Here is a 9,890-nt window from a genome sequence, read left to right on the forward strand (position 1 = left end):
AATATTAAGAATGATTTGGGCTTATATTTTTAGAAGTTATAATTGAACCTTTTAATCTTTGAAAATTGAAGAAATTATTTATATAAAAATTAATATCCCTTTTATAGTTGACGATTTGTAAATTCTTTTTAGATAAATTGATGTGATATAATATATTCCTTAGAACTGTTTCCAAAAACATTCCCCTTTGTAAATTGAATTTAGTTGACTAGAACACATTTTTTTTATAATATATCAAAGATCAACAATGAAAAACTAGAAATAATACAACTATAGCTATATCAATGACAAACTAGAAATAACGCAACTACAACTTTTATAAAGTAGACTTTGCAAATTGCTAGATTATTTTTGGTCAAAATTAAGGATAATAATACAACTATAGCTATACCAATAACTCTTTTGATTATTTTAGAGGGCTTTCCTAATGTATAATGTTTATGGTCATCTCTTAGATGAATAGGCAGTCAACAAACACTATAGTCCCTTCACTTCCAAAGAAAAAGACTAATAATGAATTCTCACATTGCTACGTATTCTACATTATATAAGTGGTCATGGAAGTGAATCTGTCACGACCCCAAATCAGTTTTCCTGTTTGGAGTGTCGTGCGGCACCGACTAAATGCTCATACTTCGTTTTTTTCTTCATGTTTTCCGGACTAGGCCTACAAACATCATTACCTTTACAATTCTCCATTATTATTTATGTGCACAATATTCATAACATACAACAGTACCAATAATGCTCAACAATACCAACATGATATAGACAATTTTATAATTTCATTTATAAAATTCAATGTACATATGTTACATAATTTTCATAGGGAGGTCGGTTCATCAAACTTGGCCTCTACCCGTTTCATTATACAACTTGACGTTCTTCCCACCACAATACTGTCCACATGACTTAACCGTGTCTCGACCTACCGATCACAACCTACTCTCCTTCACATTCTATCGTACAACTGTGACACACGACCTTGCCCACCCACTGTAACATATCGCACTGCACCACCACAATACGTTTCCGCAGTCGGGTCTGTGGTCTACACACCTTGTAGCCTCCGATCGACCCACCTATTGTAACACTGAACAACACTTGTCACTCAGCTCGCTTGCCCTGCGGTCTCATCTACAGTCCCTTCGCACTATTTCATTTCACCTAAACTTTCCAACACCTTCGCACTACAAACTATTGTTGGCAACTTCGATCCTCTCCTCTAACTTGTCCAAAATCCTATATAATGCTCTCGGCCGATTGGAGAAATGAAGGGTCATGACCCTTGGTGGTGTTGGACCACCAAACTGACCCATCATGTTTGCCAAGTGCATCGATACATCGGGTCACCCATATAAGTTTTCCCTTCGCAATCGTACTTCTTCACTTGTCGTACTTCTCAACACTTAGCTGCATTTTCTCTTGCTCGCCAATGCCTGGTTATGTGTGTGTCAGGTGTGCATCCCTGTCACACTTCCAAACCACGTTGTCAAGTTACCTTGCCCATGTTAACTCGCTCGGGCGAGTGCCCGCCTGAACGCCCGTGTTGGTTCGCTCAGTCATGCTTGCTTGTCATACAACCGCCGGTTTCACTCGGGTCACGCCCACCCATCGCACAACCACCCATCGCACATGGGTCGCTTGATTATGCTCATGTCATATTTCACCTATGTGTGCCCATTAGGGGCGCCCGACTCACCTTCTGGCGGTGATGCTGACTTAGGGTCATGACATGCTCCCCCACAATGAGTCATTATCGTCCTTGACAATCCTATCAATCACATCACCCATCATTAAACTCAACAATCTCCCTTTTCAATCTCCACAACGAATCCTTCGTTTCCCAACCACTCTCCTCCGGTGCGTCCTTCCATCGAATGAAGAACTTGTTGAAAAGTGTGCAACAAGAAATGCTTGTTGAGAGTGCAACAAGATGAGGGAGCTTAGTGAAAAGAGTCGCCTTCACTAAGTGGGCCCGCAGGCTATTTTTGGCGCAACTCTATTTTTAGACTATGTCTATTTTTAGACATATGGATCATGTCTATGGATTGTAGGTTGTTGTTTATGGATGATTGGTCAAGTTGGGAAAAATAGATGGACTTCTATTTTTGATGAAAGTGTGAGTGATCACAGTGTGAGTGATCAAAGTCTATTTTTAGACTGGCTGTCAAAAATAGAAAAGTCAAATATTATTATCTCATAATAATATTTGGACTATAAACTTGATCTTATTCTCTTGGAGCACTTCAGTTTGAGCTACAGAGGTGGCACATGCAGTTGTCAGAAGGAAATACGCTTTTCTTACGATTCAGTTGAGTTGTTGCATGCATGAATTCAGTTAGAACTCAAGTGAGTTGAGTTTAGTGGACTGGAGGTGCAGTTGATGGAGTTGTGTTCAGTTTAGCCTTGTTAAACTAGTTGTATTTAGTCTAACTGATCAATAGACTAGAGATGAGTTGGGTGAATTAGTTATTAATTAATTCACAAGTTATTAACTAATAATGCAACTATAGAATACATCAGTTAACTCAGTTGCATGTCAGTGCATGTTCAGTTCAACAGGGACAAGTGGTAGAGGATCAGATTGCTATCAGTTGTGACTATAGTTGTGCACCAGATCTTGCACAATCAGAGGGATTGAGTATGCCAATGAATTGGCCAATATCAAGAATTGTAGCTTGTGCTCACGTCCAACATAGTGTGAGTGATTATTTGCAGGTCAAATACGAGTTTGGTAAACCATTCTCATCAGTTCTTGAGCAGGTATTGAGCTGTGGAGGCAGGCAAGCAGCGGGGGATATTTGGAGATCAAATCTGAGCTGTATTGTGTGTAGCATGAGGAGATAGTACTGAGTACTTGGGATGAGTATTGTACTATGTATTGTTACATGATTCAATCAATATAAAATATAGATAGTTGGGGTTTTTAGCGAGATGCTTTCCCCGGGAAAACACTGTGTTTATATGTGTGATTGATGCTTCTATGTACGCCTGTGAATGTTTTTGCTTCTGTAAATTGATGATCAACGTAGAGGAGGTTATGTATTATGCATGTTCCGCTTATAAGTGTATGATCAGGATAATCTCTGTGAATATGTGTTAAATTATTCAAAATTTCTACATGGTATCGGAGCTAGATAATTGTAGAAAAAGTTTTTACATGGTGTCAGAGCTAGATTTGTAGAGAATTTGCAGGAAATTTCTACATGGTATCAGAGCTGCTTGATTTGTAGAAGAGATTTTTACAGGATATCAAGCAAGGATTGATCATCGGATCTATTATTCAGAAAGTGTTTACATTTTATTTCTTCAGGCAGAGTCTGTAATCGGACCAGGTAGCCTTTGGATTCATCCTTCTTTTGGAAGGTGAGATATCCGGTGAATGCCCAGACAGTCAATCTCTATACAAGAAATACTTTGTTCTCACGAATTCTAGATCAGAAGCAGTTGAGTTTTGAGTTGGTGGAATTTGAATTTAATTCCAAAGCAAGAGATAAAACTCAGAAACATTCAGTGTGAGAATGGAGACAGTATGCCCCAGTATCTCACGAAGTTCACCCAATGCCGGGATGAGTTGGGAAGTGTGGGGGTGACTGTCGGATGAGGATGGTGAGTCTAGCACTCCTTGGTCTTCCAAAGAGTTGGCATTCCTATCAGGACTCTGTCAATGGTCGGGAGAAATTGCCAGGATGGGAAAGACTGTGGTCAGATCTTGTGCAAGAGGAGATTAGATGGAGCACCAGAGACGGTTCTTCATCCATGCAGGATGAGGAGAACTGTGCCTTAGCGAGTAAGGTGAAGAAGGGGAAGGGGAAGGTTTCTCTTTCCAAATCTAGTTCTTCCAATGATGGGAAGAAGGTTGACAAGGCGAAGGTGAGATGCTTTCGTTGTCATGAGTTGGGTCATTATGCTACTAATTGCCCAAAGAAGAAGTCCAAGAAGGGATCTGGGGAAGGATCTGAAGGTGAGGCAGCCTCACTTGCTTCACAGTTTGAGTTGGACTTCACACTCTTCGCATGCATGGTTTCATCCATGGTGGGAAGTGGTTGGTTTCTTGATAGTGGAGCTTCTTTCCACATGACCGGTGACAAAAGTTTGTTCAGTACTTTGGAGGAGAAAGATCTCCAGATACTCATAGGGATGGGTAATGATGAGAAGTATAGTGTCTCAGGTGTAGGCACGGTTATTTTTCAGAGGGAGCATGGAGCTCGCCTTACCTTGACCGATGTCAAGTATGTACCAGGACTGAAGAGAAACTTGGTGTCGATCGCGATGTTGGAAGACAGAGGCTATGATGTGGTCTTTAGTAAGGGAAAGGTTTTCCTTAGACACATCATCACTAGACAGGTGAAGCAGATTGGTTCACGGGTCAAGAACCTGTATGCTCTTGAGGTTCAAGATGCATGCAAAGCCTTGAGCAGCGAGGCAACTGATGGAGACTTGGTGGTTGAGAGGGAGCGTATATTACCTCTCAACATGCAGAGCCAGAAGAAGTCTCAGACAATTGTGGAGGAGCCATGATTGGTGCAGCAGCTTCAGGAGGTTGTGGAGCAGCCACAACAAGGGAAGTTGAGTGGAGATCGAGTAGAGACATCTACTCATGCAGAGACCTCCAGTAGGGGGAAACTTCGAGCCAGATGGGCTGAGGGATCGCATGCAGCCATACCTCCAGGTAGGAGGTGGGGTGATGTGGATTGATCGTCCCAAGGAGGAGGGGCAAGATCCTTGAGGTACCCAACCTCTTGGATGAGACCTTGCTACAGGAGCCCCGATGTGTAGTAGCAGGAACTGACTAATTGGGTAGAGACATATGCGGATGGAGCGACAGAGAGAGCGACAGTGTAGGGAATCCCAGGACAGCGCATAGCTAGCAGGCTGTAGCAATGCGAGAGGCACAAGTGTTTTGCACAATGCTAGGTGGCACAGAGAGGTGTGTAATGGTGCGAGATGCATGGAGATGTTGTAGTAGCGCAAATGTCAGAGAGGGAGCACTTGTCAGCAGCAGGTAGAGCTTCAGCATGAGAGGGTGTTTCTATCCCAACAGGGAGGTCAGTTGGGAGGTGCAGTGCGGATGCAATGCTGGGAGATAGAACCAGCAGCAGCACGGATGCAGTCAGAGATCAAAGTGACAGAGGCTAGAGCAGTCAGATACTGAAGAGAACAGAGATGCAGAGTTTCAGTCGACAGAGGCAATAGCAGTCAGAGACTTTGATGACAGAGCAAGTGGACCAGCCAGATGTGTTGCATGGAGAACATTCCAGAGTTACAGGATCGGGTTTGAGAGGAAGCCTTTCTTGTTGAGAGGGAGTGTTGAAAAGTGTGCAACAAGAAATGCTTGTTGAGAGTGCAACAAGATGATGGAGCTTAGTGAAAAGAGTCGCCTTCACTAAGTGGGCCCGCAGGCTATTTTTGGCGCAACTCTATTTTTAGACTATGTCTATTTTTAGACATATGGATCATGTCTATGGATTGCAGGTTGTTGTTTATGGATGATTGGTCAAGTTGGGAAAAATAGATGGACTTCTATTTTTGATGAAAGTGTGAGTGATCAAAGTCTATTTTTAGACTGGCTGTCAAAAATAGAAAAGTCAAATATTATTATCTCATAATAATATTTGGACTATAAACTTGATCTTATTCTCTTGGAGAACTTCAGTTTGAGCTACAGAGGTGGCACATGCAGCTGTCAGAAGGAAATACGCTTTTCTTACGAGTCAGTTGAGTTGTTTCATGCATGACTTCAGTTAGAACTCAAGTGAGTTGAGTTTAGTGGACTGGAGGTGCAGTTGATGGAGTTGTGTTCAGTTTAGCCTTGTTAAACTAGTTGTATTTAGTCTAACTGATCAATAGACTAGAGATGAGTTGGGTGAATTAGTTATTAATTAATTCACAAGTTATTAACTCATAATGCAACTATAGAATACATCAGTTAACTCAGTTGCATGTCAGTGCATGTTCAGTTCAACAGGGACAAGTGGTAGAGGATCAGATTGCTATCAGTTGTGACTATAGTTGTGCACCAGATCTTGCACAATCAGAGGGATTGAGTATGCCAATGAATTGGCCAATATCAAGAATTGTAGCTTGTGCTCACGTCCAACATAGTGTGAGTGATTATTTGCAGGTCAAATACGAGTTTGGTAAACCATTCTCATCAGTTCTTGAGCAGGTATTGAGCTGTGGAGGCAGGCAAGCAGCAAGGGAGATTTGGAGATCAAATCTGAGCTGTATTGTGTGTAGCATGAGGAGATAGTATTGAGTACTTGGGATGAGTATTGTACTATGTATTGTTACATGATTCAATCAATATAATATATAGATAGTTGGGGTTTTTAGCGAGATGCTTTCCCCGGGAAAATACTGTGTTTATATGTGTGATTGATGCTTCTATGTACGCCTGTGAATGTTTCTGCTTCTGTAAATTGATGATCAACATAGAGGAGGTTATGTATTATGCATGTTCCGCTTATAAGTGTATGATCAGGATAATCTCTGTGAATATGTGTTAAATTATTCAAAATTTCTACATGGTATCGGAGCTAGATAATTGTAGAAAAAGTTTTTACATGGTATCAGAGCTAGATTTGTAGAGAATTTGCAGGAAATTTCTACAGAACTCCCTCCATGTAGCACTCCCAACACCTGTAGTCCTAAGAGCCAAGATCTTGTCCAAAATCAATTGTGGCTTGTCCACAATCATGGTTGGTCCTCTCGATGGTGCTTTCCTCTTAGGATGACGTGCATCAAGTCTACATCTCTTGAGCTGGCTCATATGACACACAAGATGTTTCGAACGCATGTGGTTTAGAAGCTCCAACTCATAAGAAACTTCACCAACTCTCTTCTTCACCTAGAATAGCTCTTCATACTTCCTCGTAAAAGACCTCGCAGTTCCTTTCAGCGGCTGAAACGGATCTACGACAATCCTCAGAAAAAACATATCCCCAACATCGAAGTGTGTGTCGTGTTTATCCTTATCTTCCAATTTCTTCATTCTCCCTACAGCATCATGCAGGTGCGCCATGCTAACTCCAAAGACTCCTCCCATGTTGTCAAGAATGTCTTCGCATGTGGACTCCTAAAAACTCTTCTCAGTAGCACAGTGTGTGGAGCAACTAGTACCTGTCCATTAACCAACTCAAATGGACTATACCCGGTTGTGGAACTCTTCTGCCTGTTGTAGCTAAACACAGCCACGTCTAAAAGTCCAGACCAATTCTTATAATCAATCCTCACATAATGTCTCAAGTAGTCCTCCAACAATGCATTAATCTGTTCATTCTACCCATCTATCTTTGGATGGTAACTTGAACTCTGCAACAACTTTGTCCCGACCAACTTGAACAAAGTGGTCCAAAATCTGCCTGTAAATCACGGATCTCGGTCAGACACAATACTCAATGGAATTCCCCAATACTTCACAATGTTCTTGAAGAATAGCTCAGTAGTCTTCTCAACCCCACATGGTATCTTCGTCAGAATGAAGACGACATACTTGTAAAAACAATCAACAACGACCATAGCCCCATTATACCCCTACACCTACAGTAACTGAGTGATGAAATCCATCAAAATGCTCATCCATGGTCTCTCCAGAATCGGTAAAGGCTGAAACAATCCTCCCTATCTCTGGTTATCTGATTTGTCTCATTGACAAATGATGCATGTATGAACATACTCCTCTACATCCTCCCTCATCTTCTCCCAAAATTACCCCCTCTCCAACAATGCCAAAGAATGACGCTACCCTGGGTGGCCAACCCATGGAGAATCGTGGCACTCCTTCAAGAGGTGCCTCCTAAGTTCGCATGACTTTGGAATGTAAAGTCAGTTCCCATAGAACAAGAGTCCATCTCGTCAAAAAAAATTTCGAGTCTTCCCCTCCTTCACCTGCTTTATAATGCTTTTCGCCTAAATATCGCTCTCCACACTAGCTCGAAGTCTACTCTGCATCTCATCAATCATCTGAACCTGACTCCTATTGCCATTAGCCCAGTCCTCTCCCTCCTCAAGTGCAGCTAACTATCCCTTCCTGTTGAGGGCATCTACAACTGCATTGAGTCTCCCCAGTCTATACTTAATAGTCATGTCACACTCTGCTAAGAAGTCCTACAAACAAGCCTACTTCACTGACAACTTCGGTTGGGATGAAAAATAACTTGTTGCAATGTTGTCAGTCTTGACAACAAAATGCTTCCCAATCAAGTAATGCCTCCATGCTTGTAAACAATGGATGATCACAGTCATCTCCTTTTCATGAACTAGATATCGTCTCTCTCTATCCTGTAACTTCTGACTCTCATATGCCACCAGATGCCCATCCTGCAAGAGTACTCCCGCTTATCACAAAATATGAAGCATCAATGTGCACCTCAAACGGTCTCTCAAAGTCAGGTAGCCTCAATATCGGTGTTGTAACCATCCTCTTCTTCAAATCTTCAAATGCTGCTCAACACTTCTCCGTCCAATTCCATTGCTTGTCCTTCTTCAGAAGGTTTGTCAGTGGTGCAGTCACCTTGGAGTATCCCTCTACAAACTTCTACTGGTAGTTGTTAATCCCCAAGAACACCCTCATATCATGGACATTCTTTGGCTCAGACCAATCCTTAATCACCTTTATCCTGGTTTTCTCCATCTGTATGTGACCTTGACCCACTATGTGTCCAAGGAATAGAATCTCGATCTGGGCAAACATACACTTCGACTTCTTCAAGTACAACTGATTCTTCTTCAGTGCCTCAAATACCAAAGCCAAGTGCTTCTTATGATCCTCCATGTTATCATTGAATATCACAATGTCGTCCAAGTATACTACTACGAACAAATCCAAATATGGATGCAAAACATCATTCATCAAAGTGAAAAATGTAGCAGGATCATTGCACAACCCAAATGGCATGACAAGGAACTCAAAATTCCCATCCCTCGTCAGAATAGTGGTCTTCTTCTCATCCCCCTTTGTTATCTGCACCTGATAATACCTGTGCCTCAAGTATAGCTTGGAAAACACTACAAATTTCGCAAGCTTGTTGAAGCAATCTCCAACAAGTGGCAAAGGATACATGTTCTTTATCATCTGCTTGTTAAGAGCATGATAATCACAACACATCCTCAACTCATCCACAACTCATAATCACAACACATCCTCAACTCATTCAAGTTCATTGCCTTGACCTCTTCATTAGTTGGAACAATCTGCAACCCAACTTCTTTCGCTATCCCTGTCATCGTGAATTTATGTGTGGCACCTATGTCCACCAAGGCTTGGATGGTTCTTCCATGAATCTCCAAGTCAAGAAAACCCAAAATATTCAGCTAGTTTTTCTTTTGCTCAAAAACTTCAGCCTACATACATCTCTGGTCTTTGTAACATCCTATTGTATTGGCTCTGATACCATCTATCATGGCCCCAAATCAGTTTTCCCATTTGGAGTGTCACGCGACACCGGCTAAACACTCATACTTAGTTTTTTTCTTCATGTTTCTCGGACTATGCCTACAAACATCCTTACCTTTTACAATTCTCCGCTATTAGTTATGTGCACAATATTGATAATATACAACAGTACCAACAATGCTCAGCAAGACCAACACGATATAGACAATTTTATAATTTCATTTCTAAAATTCAATGTACATATGTTACATAATTTCATAGGGAGGTTGGTTCACCGAACTCGACCTCTACCTGTTTCATTCTAGAACACGGTGTTCTTCCCACCGCAATACTATCCACATGACTTAACCGTGTCTCGGCCTGTCGGTCGCAGTCTACCTGCCTTCACATCTTATCGCACAACCGTGACACACCACCATGCCTAGTCGTTGTAACACGTCGCACTGCACCTACGCAATACGCTGCCACAGTCGGGTCTGTGGTTTGCACG

Source organism: Pinus tabuliformis, chromosome J (genome assembly GCF_031772625.1).
Source record: "Pinus tabuliformis cultivar Carrire ecotype Pingquan chromosome J, CPIR1, whole genome shotgun sequence".
Lineage (NCBI taxonomy): Eukaryota > Viridiplantae > Streptophyta > Pinopsida > Pinales > Pinaceae > Pinus > Pinus tabuliformis.